The sequence below is a fragment of the Centropristis striata genome, chromosome 12, assembly GCF_030273125.1.
Source record: "Centropristis striata isolate RG_2023a ecotype Rhode Island chromosome 12, C.striata_1.0, whole genome shotgun sequence".
Classification (NCBI taxonomy): Eukaryota; Metazoa; Chordata; class Actinopteri; order Perciformes; family Serranidae; genus Centropristis; species Centropristis striata.
In genome coordinates, this window is record NC_081528.1 from 685,635 (window position 1) to 696,644 (window position 11,010).

The 11,010-nt window shown below is 43.9% G+C and overlaps 1 pseudogene; it reads left to right on the forward strand.

The window, feature by feature from the left end:
• Nucleotides 1-3,225: 3,225 nt before the first annotated feature.
• LOC131982363 (NLR family CARD domain-containing protein 3-like) lies at nucleotides 3,226-10,375 on the forward strand (annotated as a pseudogene).
• Nucleotides 10,376-11,010: the final 635 nt, after the last annotated feature.

Consider the following 11,010-nt stretch of genomic DNA (forward strand, 5'->3'; position numbering starts at 1 on the left):
CAAACACTATGAACTGATGACTGTGTCGTTCAGACCACACTATTTACCAAGAGAATTTTCCCAGATCACTGTCATTTTAGCATATGTTCCAGGCCCTGATTTTAACCTTGCTGCTGAACATTTATCTGACCACTACAACAGAGCAGTCAACCAAACTGGAGAACAGCCTGTATTTCTGCTGGGGGATTTTAACCGGTGTGATGTCACCACACATCTGCCAGACCTAGAGCAGTATGTTACGACCCCCACCAGAAAACAGAATATACTGGATATGTGCTATGGCAACATTCCTGGTGCATATACCTCAAAACCACGACCCCCACTTGGCCGTTCTGACCACAATGTTATTTTATTGCTTCCCACATACAGATCAAAGCTAAAGACAGGTGAAACCATCACAAAAACAATAAAGGTCTGGAATGATGAAACAACTGAAGCACTGAAAGGCTGCTTTGAATTGACAGACTGGGATTTGTTTTTTGACACCTGTGATAATGATCTGAACATGCTAACTGATGTGTTAACCTCCTACTTTTTATTTTGTGAGGACACAGTGACACAGACTAAACAGATAACTATTCACCCAAATAATAAAAAATGGATTACAAAGGACATGAAAATCTGCCTAGTCCAAAAGAAAGCAGCATTCCTGCAAGGGGACACACTCAGAGTGAGGGAGTTGGAGAAAGAGTTCAGAAGGATGGCTAGGCTCTCAAAAATCAATTACAAGAACAAGGTGGAGCAAAAATTAACATCTGGCAATGCAAGGGAAGCGTGGCAGGGTCTAAATACTATGATGGACAGAGCTGCCAAACCCGCAGTGGCCAGCCTTCCGGACCCCACCCCCTTTGCAGAACAACTCAACATCTTCTTCGCCCGGTTCAACAACAATAGCACTCCACCCAACTTTGACTTTGACTGCTCAACCACCATCTCCCCCCACCCAGCCATCACCATCAACGAGCAGCAGGTAACCTCCATCCTTCACCGGGTCAAACCACATAAAGCCTCTGGCCCTGACAAGCTCAGAGGCAGGGTACTGAAGGACTGCTCTGCTCAGCTAGGTGGAGTGGTCACCAGACTGTTTCAGTGCCTCTTGGATTCAGGAAATGTCCCCACAAATTGGAAGGAATCCACCATAATTCCCATCCCCAAAAAAACTCCAGCTAAGGAGCTGAAGGACTACAGACCAGTGGCCCTGACCTCCGTGCTGTGCAAGTGCATGGAGAGAATCCTGTGTGACCTCCTGGCCAAAATGCTGTCACATAAAATGGATCCTTTTCAGTTTGCCTACAGGGCAAAAAGGGGGGTTGAGGACGCAAGTCTCACATTGCTGAACACCGTCACGAAACATCTGGACTCTCCTCACCCTCACACCAGGATCTTATTTATGGACTTCTCCTCTGCTTTTAACACTGTGCACATTGACACCCTGCTGTATGCTCTTTTAGACCTCCAAGTTCATCCCACACTGGTTTTATGGATCAAGAGTTTTTTAACTGACAGGCCACAACAGGTGCTTTTAAATGGTTTTAAATCAAAGAAGCTGATTTTAAACACAGGTGTTCCCCAGGGTTGTGTTTTATCTCCCGTTCTCTTCTCTGTGTACACAAACAACCTCACCTGTAACAGTGAGGGAATGAACCTTTTTAAATATGCAGATGACATGGCCCTGGTGGCTCACCTGACTGACACCACTGCTCTGGACCGGTATCAGCAGGCTGTTGAAAACCTGGCACAGACTTTTAACCAGCTCTGTCTTGAGCTAAATGTCCAGAAGACCAAAGAGCTGTGCTGTGGGGGCAGAAGAGAGTCAGCAACCGCTCTTTTTAAACCACTCAGCATCCAGGGTCAGCTGGTGGAGCAGGTTGAGTCTTTTAAATACCTTGGAACAGACTTGGACAACTGCCTCTCCTTCTCTCAGCATGCAGACACCATTTTTAAAAAATCCCAACAGCGCCTCTACCTGCTGAGGAAATTAAGGACTTTCAATGTCAGCACACATGTTTTAACTCTGGTCTACCAGTCCCTCATTGAATCCATACTCACTTTCAATATCTCTTCCTGGTACAGTCTCCTCTCATCCAAACACAAGACCAAACTTTCCCGTACAGTTAACCAGGCCAGCAAAATCATTGGAGCACCACAAACCCCCCTCTCAGAACTGTACAGCCGCTCTGTGATCAGGAAGGCCACCCTGATCACAGAAGACTTTTCTCACCCCCTCCACCACTGCTTCCAGCTGCTGCCATCAGGCAAACGCTATAAGGTTCCACTGGCCAGGAAAAACATCTACAAAAAATCCTTCGTCCCCTTTGCAATAACCACCCTGAACAACAAAAAATGAACACTCTGTTGCTTTTAACAGCCCCCCCCCCTCCTTTTTAGCATGATTGTACACTTTTTTGTGTTTTTAATGTTTGTTTGTTTCTTAGTGTTTTTTATATGAGCCTGTCAAAAATGAATTTCTGTCACTCGTGACAGACAATAAAGTTCTATCTATCTATCTATCTATCTAGTAGTAGTAGTGGTGGTATGTGATGATAATAGTAGTGGTCTGTGATGATAATTGTAGTAGTGGTCTGTGATGATGATAGTAGTAGTGGTCTGTGATGATGATGATGATGATGATAGTAGTAGCGGTCTATGATGGTGATAGTAGTAGTGGTCTGTGATGATGATGATGATGATAGTAGTAGTGGTGGTCTGTGATGATAGTAGTAGTGGTCTGTGATGATAGTAGTAGTGGTGGTCTGTGATGACAATAGTAGTGGTCTGTGATGATAGTAGTAGTGGTCTGTGGTGATAATAGTAGTAGTGGTCTGTGATGATAGTAGTAGTGGTCTGTGATGATAGTAGTAGTGGTGGTCTGTGATGATAATAGTAGTGGTCTGTGATGATAATAGTAGTAGTGGTCTGTGATGATAGTAGTAGTAGTGGTCTGTGATGCTGATAGTAGTAATAGTAGTAGTAGTCTGTGGTGATGGTAGTTGTATTGGTCTGTGGTGGTGATGATAGTAGTAGTGGTCTGTGGTGATGATTATAGTAGTAGTGGTCTGTGGTGATAGTAGTAGTGGTCTGTGATGGTGATAGTAGTAGTAGTCTGTGGTTATGATAGTTGTATTGGTCTGTGGTCATGATGATATGACTTCATGATATTCAGTAGTTTTTTGCAGGAAGACGTTCACTCAACATGCAAGTTTCTCAATGCTGCTATTTCTTTCAGGACCCATCAGAAACCAGAACCTCCTGAACCTGCAGCCAGCTGTGTGTCCTTCAAAAGTGGCCAGTCAAGAGATTTCATTCTTGATTTTAAACAGACACATCTATCTGCTGAAAAGTAAGTTGCTGTCAAAATAAAAACTTTCTAATGATCCAGGTTTTGTCGTGTAGTGTAGTAGTGGTCTTTAGTGATGATGTTAGTAGTATCGGTCTGTGGTGAAACTTAACCACAGTGATATTCTACTATTTTTTTTTGTATGGAAGCTTCTGGCACCTTGCAGGTCCTGGGCTCTGTGGGGTGACTCCAGGCTGGGGTCCTCTTGCATGACCCCTTTACCAGGAGACCTTTGTCATCAAAAGAAACGATCTGATTCAGTGTAACCAAACATGACACCATGGACCTTGTGTTTTCCTCCTCAGAGTGGGCCAGGAGAGCTCAGAGGTTCCCGGTGGTCAGACACACCTGGACTCCATATTTATGGTCTGTACATGTACAATAACTTCTTTTACATTTATTCTGTTCACAATCATCTCCATACTGCACTTTATAGACCAGTGGATCTGTCCAACATGATGTTTGATTCCATGACTTCAGTTTGTGTCATTTATGTAACACTCTGTTCCAGCTGCTGGAGGAGAACATCGTCACTTTTGTGAAGAACGAGCTGAAGAAGTTTCAGCAGGTTCTGAGTCCAGATTACCCAGAATCCTCAGAGACCCAGAGAGAGGATGAGGGGGATGAAGAGCAGATGAGCAGCAGCAGAGAGGCCTTTCTGAAGATTACACTGCACTTCCTGAGGACGATGGAGCAGAAAGACCTGGCTGACTGTCTGCAGAGCAGTAAGACCACCTCTCTAAAGATTACCATGCTGGATAAATGGGACTTACTGATGACTCATAAGTAGATTTAAACCAAAATATTCACTTTCTAATGAATTCATTGATCATATTTGTTGTTTGTTGATGCAGAAAGTCACTCTGGAGTTTGTCAACGGAAACTGAAGTCCAACCTGAAGAAGAAGTTCCAGTGTGTGTTTGAGGGGACCTCTAAAGAAGGAAACCCAACCCTTCTGAATCAGATCTACACAGATCTCTACATCACAGAGGGAGGGACTGCAGAGGTCAATAACGAACATGAGGTCAGACAGATTGAAACAGCATCCAGGAAACCAGACAGACCAGAAACAAGAATCCGTCAAGAAGACATCTTTAAAGCCCCACCTGGAAGAGATGAACCAATCAGAACAGTGCTGACAAAGGGAGTGGCTGGCATTGGGAAGACAGTCTTAACACAGAAGTTCACTCTGGACTGGGCTGAAGACAGAACCAACCAGGACATAATGTTCATATTCCCATTCACCTTCAGAGAGCTGAATGTGCTGAAAGAGAAAAAGTTCAGCTTGGTGGAACTTGTTCATCTCTTCTTTCGTGAAACCAAAGCAGCAGGAATCTGCAGGTTTGAAGAGTTCCACGTTGTGTTGATCTTTGACGGTCTGGATGAGTGTCGACTTCCTCTGGACTTCCATTCCACAACACTCAGATCCTGACTGATGTCACAGAGTCCTCCTCAGTGGATGTGCTGCTGACAAACCTCATCAGGGGGAAACTGCTTCCCTCTGCTCGCCTCTGGATAACCACACGACCTGCAGCAGCCAATCAGATCCCTGCTGACTGTGTTGGCATGGTGACAGAGGTCAGAGGGTTCACTGACCCTCAGAAGGAGGAGTACTTCAGGAAGAGATTCAGAGAAGAGGAGCAGGCCGGCAGGATCATCTCCCACATCAAGACATCACGAAGCCTCCACATCATGTGCCACATCCCAGTCTTCTGCTGGATCTCTGCTACAGTTCTGGATATGTTGAAAACCAGAAAGAGAGGAGAGCTGCCCAAGACCCTGACTGAGATGTACATCCACTTCCTGGTGGTTCAGTCCAAACTGAAGTACATCAAGTATGATGGAGGAGCTGAGACAGATCCACACTGGAGTCCAGAGAGCAGGAAGATGATTGAGTCTTTGGGAAAACTGGCTTTTGATCAGCTGCAGAAAGGAAACCTGATCTTCTATGACTCAGACCTGAAAGAGTGTGGCATCGATATCACAGCAGCCTCAGTGTACTCAGGAGTGTTCACACAGGTCTTTAGAGAGGAAAGTGGACTGTACCAGGACAGGGTGTTCTGCTTCATCCATCTGAGTGTTCAGGAGTTTCTGGCTGCTCTTCATGTCCATCTCACCTTCATCAACTCTGGAGTCAATCTGATGACAGATCAACAAATAGCGCCCCGGTTGTCAAAAGTGGCCAGACCAAAACATCTCTACCAGAGTGCTGTGGACAAGGTCTTACAGAGTCCAAACGGACACCTGGACATGTTCCTCCGCTTCCTCCTGGGTCTTTCTCTGGAGACCAATCAGAATCTCCTCAGAGGTCTGCTGACACAGACAGGAAGTAGCTCACAGACCAATCAAGAAACAGTCCAGTACATCAAGAAGAAGATCAGTGAAGATCCGTCTGCAGAGAAAAGCATCAACCTGTTCCACTGTCTGAATGAACTGAATGATCGTTCTCTAGTGGAGGAGATCCAACAGTCCCTGAGATCAGGAAGTCTCTCCTCAGATAAACTGTCTCCTGCTCAGTGGTCAGCTCTGGCCTTCATCTTACTGTCATCCGGGACAGATCTGAACGTGTTTGACCTGAAGAAATACTCTGCTTCAGAGGAGGCTCTTCTGAGGCTGCTGCCAGTTGTCAAAGCCTCCAACAAAGCTCTGTGAGTACAGAGATATTTGGTTTTATCAAAACAATAATGATGCACTGGAATTACCAAAAGAACAACTTAATTTTCTCATTTTCTTTTCAGACTGAGTGGTTGTAACCTCTCAGAGAGAAGCTGTGAAGCTCTGTCCTCAGTCCTCAGCTCCCAGTCCTCTAGTCTGAGAGACCTGGATCTGAGTGACAACGACCTGCAGGATGCAGGAGTGAAGCAGCTGTCTCCTGGACTAGAGAGTCCACACTGTAAACTTCAAAATCTCAGGTCAGGATTCATAAAGATGTTCCACTGATCGTCAGTTAAACATGAACATAGTTATGTTAGTTTTGTTGTCCTTTCATTAGTCTTTGATGTTGGAACCTGATCACAGTACAGTTTTCCTTCCTCTTCAGACTGAGCAGCTGTAACCTGTCAGAGAGAAGCTGTGGAGCTCTGTCCTCAGTCCTCAGCTCCCAGTCCTCTAGTCTGAGAGACCTGGACCTGAGTAACAACGACCTGCTGGATGCAGGAGTGAAGCAGCTGTGTCCTGCACTAGAGAGTCCACTATCTGCTCTGGAAACTCTCAGGTCAGAAATCATCAACATGTTCAACTGATCATTTTAATTGAGATCGATAATAATTGATAAACTCCTAGATGCTTTCTCTTTTCAAATTATTGTCAAATCGGCCTAACTCACAGTCCTGAGCTGTATCTCAGATTAATCTTTAGGTTCCAGCTTTCAGATGATGTACACCACCTCTGTGTGGTGTACATCTACCTACCTTTGACCTGCTATCTCCCCCCCAAAAAATCCCTTGCCCACAACCCAGGTTGTCAGGCTGTATGATCTCAGAGGAAGGCTGTGCTTCTTTGGCCTCAGCTCTGAGCTCCAACCCCTCCCACCTGAGAGAGCTGGACCTGAGCTACAACCATCCAGGAGACTCAGGACTGCTGTCGGCCGGACGGGACAATCCACCCTGGAGACTGGACACTCTGAGGTAGTTTTTCAGGTTTCCTTTATGAGTGAAAGAGCCTCCATTCTGAACACGCTAACAGCAGCTCAAGTAGAAGGAGATCCGGGGTTAGAACATACTGGATCAGTGTTGGAAAATGAATAGATGGGTATTTTTCAGAATGGTCTCATGTTATAATAATGATTTGAATGTATAGGCATAGGCAGAACCATCCCTTTAATCAGAATATCAGGTCATTGATAACTAGTTCTACATGTTGATGTATTAGTGTCTGACCTCCCCCTCCTCCTCTCAGGGTGGAGCCTGCTGGGGCCCAGTGGCTGAGACCTGGTCTGAGGAAGTGTAAGTGTGTTTTTAATGTGATTCATGGAAATCTAAGCCTGGAACCTCTCCATTCATTATCAGTGGATGCAGACAAAAATTGCTCTGAATAAACCTGCAACCAATCAGAGAAACGTGTGACATAGTGCTGAATGAGGCGGTCCCTGGTCTGTCGGTGGCGAACTTTCACACATTACAGGTAAAGTCACTGAGAAATAAACCACACAGAAAAAGAATCTGGACTTATATTTGATCAGGGCTGCTGGTTGTCCCCCTGAGGACCAGGCCTTCTGGGAACCAGCCTGAACATGAGAGTGACTCATCTGCCAGAGCAAATAAAACACGAGTTGATCACAGTGTTGATAAATGATCAGACCACAGATCGATAACTTCAGCTGTTTTGTGTCTTTTTCTCTCCATCAGATTGGTGTGAACTCACAGTCAACACAAACACAGTGAACAGAAAGCTCAAACTGTCCGACAACAACAGGAAGGTGACGAATGTGAGAGAGGCCCGGTCGTATCCTGAAGATCCGGAGAGGTTCGACTGGTGGCCTCAGCTGCTGTGCAGAGCTGGTCTGACTGGTCGCTGTTACTGGGAGGTGGAGTGGAGCGGGGAGGTGGACATATCAGTTAGTTACAGAGGAATCAGACGGAGCGGAGAAAGAGAAGACTGTTTGTTTGGAGGGAATGATCAGTCCTGGAGTCTGAGCTGCTCTAAAGGAGGTTACCGTGTCTGTCACAACAACATCATCACCTCCTTCTCCTCCTCCTCCTCCTCCTCTGGTAGAGTAGCAGTGTATGTGGACTGTCCTGCTGGCACTCTGTCCTTCTACAGAGTCTCCTCTGGCTCTCTGATCCACCTCCACACCCTCAGCACCACATTTACTGAACCAGTTTACCCTGGCTTTGGGTTCAGGTCCTGTTCGCCTGGTTCCTCAGTGTCTCTGACCACAATCCCTAATTCCTAATGCCAAGCAAGTCTTAACCCATTGTTTCACAAAGTTAAGCAAAGGATTGTGAATTTCCATGAAGGCTGTAGCAGTACACAGCAGTACCTGTTGGCTGAGTCTTTTCGTTCACACAAACGCCTCCGTATCATAAACATTTTTCTTGCTGTTGCTCCTCCACACCCAGTATCCTATCTGCAATGGAGCCACTTCTGCAAAACATTATTCCGAGTCTCCCTTCCATCATCCAGCTAATGTAAAGTACCTGTTGAGCCCCTTTACCTGGGGGACCAAACAGCCCTCTGTTGGGAGCATGGGCTCCATAGGAACACACTCTAATGGAACCTGAATGAGTTAGTTACCACAGAGGGACTGATGGTCTGTCCGCTTGGTGGGCCAGTCAGCATCCAGACCAAGGCCCCTCAGGGAGAGAAGTTAGGTCTGTGGAGAAAGGTGAGCCAGGTTCTGTTCCTGACTCGCTCCAAATACAAACTTCTCTGTGTTGGCAGTGTTACGTCCCTTCACTCTGCCCTTCCTGTGTCATGTCATTCATCCTGTGTCTTCTTTGTCTTGAGGTGTAATCAGTTGGGCCGATTGGGGGCGTGGCCTATAAGGAGTGGCCGGCGACCACATAACTGGCTTTGTGTTTACAGTTTATAGCTCTCGGACAATGGAGGAAAATGCCTGCAAATACTCTAGTGATTATGTTGGATCACGTTTATTGGATCCTTTGGTAGGGGGTGGCAGCAGGCAGTGAGTCCAGTCTGTGGATGATAAAAATAGACTGAATAAATAATGGATGTAGTCACCGTGACGTCACTCGTCGGTTTGTGGCCCGTTTAAGGCATCCATCGTTACACTCGTCGCCACCTTTTTTTCGGAAACGGGGAGCGGACCAACCTGACTGACTCACGTTAGCATTAACTGGAGCATTAACTGATGCTAGTTTTGGCAAAAAACAAAACCTAAATGTATGTTACTGACCTGAACACTGAGCAGTGACTCCTTGGAGTGTCTGTTAGTCCAACCAAACGCTGAACAAGACATTTGATGAACAAAACCTTCAAATAATACGTCATTAAGTGAAAATACATTACTGGACACTCATTGTTCTGCCCATTGTTCAGCCACGGCCCAAATCATACGAGTCTTATCTTCTATTTCCTTCTAAATGGGGCCATTATTTACACTATTAACACCAGATTGTCTTGAAGAAGATTTTTTACTAGTGATTGTGACCAAAAAACATTTCTAAGCTAATAAATCAAGTGAGAAGTTTTCTCATTTTGTATTGAAATGAATGGAGCCAAATGCTTCTGCAGCCGTCAGCGCCCCCTGCTGGAGTCTCTGCTCGTTGAAATGGTTCAACCTGTACGGAGCGGACCGACAGTTCAGCATGAATATTATTATGTGTTATTATATGTTATTATATTATTCAGTGCCATGAAACCACTGCAGCTCTGAACTAAAAACATTTCACAATCAAATCTGAATTCCTGCTGCTTTACATTATCTGCTTCTGTATTATCTTATTTTCTCACTGAATTTCTGAATTTGAGATTCATTAAAGCAACATCTCCCCATCAGATAAACAGATAAAACAGTTACAAGTTACTTTACAGATAATATACAGTAAATATCTGTTTTTAAAGTATATATCTGTAAAATAAATGAAGCTTTTACTTTAATATGTCTTCTCTTCTCAGGCTTGTTACAATTTGTTTTACATTAATTTCAAGTTTTACTGTAAGAAAACAAAGTTTCCTTAATTTTAAATCCAGCAACACGACGTGTAGAATTCACTGTAATTTAACATTTAAGACCATTAAGCAATTAAACAATACTTTAAAAAAAAATCTGAAATGTCCCATTATATTAATTTACAGATTGAAGTGATTTACCTTTTTATGTCATTTGCTCTGAATGTAGAAAAAACAAGGTGTAAAATCAAAGAGAACATTGCTGTGAAATAACTTGTACTGTTCTAATAAATGTTTGACTCTTTGAACTTTGAATCATAAAGGAAATCTAATGTGTGTGCTGCTGAGTTTGAGCAGCAGGAGGCAGCAGAGCCTCATGTTTCTCTCTCTTCATCATCCTGTCAAGCTGTTTGTCTCTCAAAGTCTCTTTAATGAACTATTCATTATTAAATACATTCTGGAGTCACAATCAGCTCTTTGTCTTTGTCTCTCTGTCTTTGGGACAATATTTACATTCTCTGAAGGATTTCTTTTGCTAAAAAAGTCTCTATAACTGAAAAAAAGGTTCAGATATTTTATGAATTAGTGCTCCGTCAGCACTTCTCTAAGGTTAGGACCAAACACTTCCTGTTGGACTCTAACAGACAGTTTATTGGTGATTTCGTGACTTTTTGGTCATTTTTGTGTCAATTTGGGTCATTACATTTACACTTTTTTGGTGGTTTTGTGATTGTTTTTTGGTGATTTTGTAACTTTTTTAGATGATTTTGTGTCTTTTTTGTGATTTTGTGTCTTTTTTGTGACTTTTTTGTGATTTTGTGATGTTTTTCCTTAATTTTTGCCTTTTGGTCTTTGAGACAATATTTAGAATCTCTGAAGGATTTTTTTTTTTGCTAAAAACTTCTCTACAACTGAAAAACAATGTTCAAATGTTTTATGAATGTGTCTAAGGTGAGGAGCAAACAGTTCCTGTTGGGCTCTAAAAGACTTTAAAGAGTGAATAAATGATGTAAATGGGGAAGTGAAGTCGTTAGGAGGACGACGTGACTACAGGAAGTGACATCGTTCAGTAAAAACCTGATGCAGGAAGTTAAGAGATG